This window comes from Euprymna scolopes, unplaced genomic scaffold (genome assembly GCF_053919585.1).
Source record: "Euprymna scolopes isolate OS-2025 unplaced genomic scaffold, ASM5391958v1 sca114, whole genome shotgun sequence".
Classification (NCBI taxonomy): Eukaryota; Metazoa; Mollusca; class Cephalopoda; order Sepiida; family Sepiolidae; genus Euprymna; species Euprymna scolopes.
The window spans coordinates 55,038-56,208 of NW_027633119.1; positions in this window are offsets into that span (position 1 = coordinate 55,038).

Consider the following 1,171-nt stretch of genomic DNA (forward strand, 5'->3'; position numbering starts at 1 on the left):
GTATTGAATTATATAAACATGTTCTAAAATATCATGTTTTCAAAAGATGAAGAAACCTGATTCATTTTCGTTTCCTTGCCTCCCACATAAAAAAAGCATACATCCTGGGTTTGATTTAAAACGTTCAGCCAACATAACTTCAGCTATACATGAAATCTTATTCCATTTTTAGCTAAGTTATGTAACCAACTCGAAAGAATACCCGTCCCAGGAGAGATAAATTTAACAGAACCGACTTGCAACGCTTTTATATTTCTTTTTAAAAAATCAATATAAAAAAGACGTATGAAAAGTTTTAAACTTTGTGTACTAGGGGACTATATTGAAAATTAAATTTTCATGAATACTTTTTTTTCTGATGATTAAGACTCTCATACTCCAAGAAAGTGTAACGTGACCGTAACGCTCGGACTGTGTTCGTTACAATTTATTCCTCTCTCGGACTCCCACGCCATCCTGCACCGTCGAAAAGGAACAAACAAACGCGACTCGGTTTTTTTTTTCTTGTTTAACGCAAGTCCTCGCTTACCGTTTTTCTTTCTTTCCGTCTAAACACTAGCTTAAAAAGTCTCCCCATGCCACTGTGGGGGTACATGCCCACCTCCCCTGGTGCGCGTTTTTCTTTCTGCTCCACTAAACGCCTCGTCTTTGACTTTACACGTCCATTATTTTAGTCGCGCACTTTCTTTTCTCCCCCACGTGATATTCTTTTCTTTTTTTTTTTTTTTAAATTTTTCTTGTCACCAGGCCCACGCGCATTTCCTAATTTGCATATGTTCTTTTTTCAGCTACTGCTATCTATAGCTATCTTAAAGCCTCTGATGATATTTTCCCATGCGTTCACTTGCTCTCTGTCACAAAAGGTCAATGTTCCTTTTTACTTGTCTCGCCACGAGGGCAGAGTAAGATACAAAGTCGGTTTTTCATGTGCGGAAAATCCAGCTCCCCCAAAAGGGCTATTCTGGATAGGAACAAAAATAAAAACTGTTTCAGTCATGAAGGATTTTCATCCATTGACCGACGGAGGGAAAGGTGACGTGTAGCATCAGAACAGATACTACACTGTGATTTTGGCCTGATATTATCGATGATGTTTAAATATTAATTTAAAGATCAGATATTCTAATATATGAAAGGTGTGTGTGTGTGTGTGTGTGTGTGTGTGTCGCAA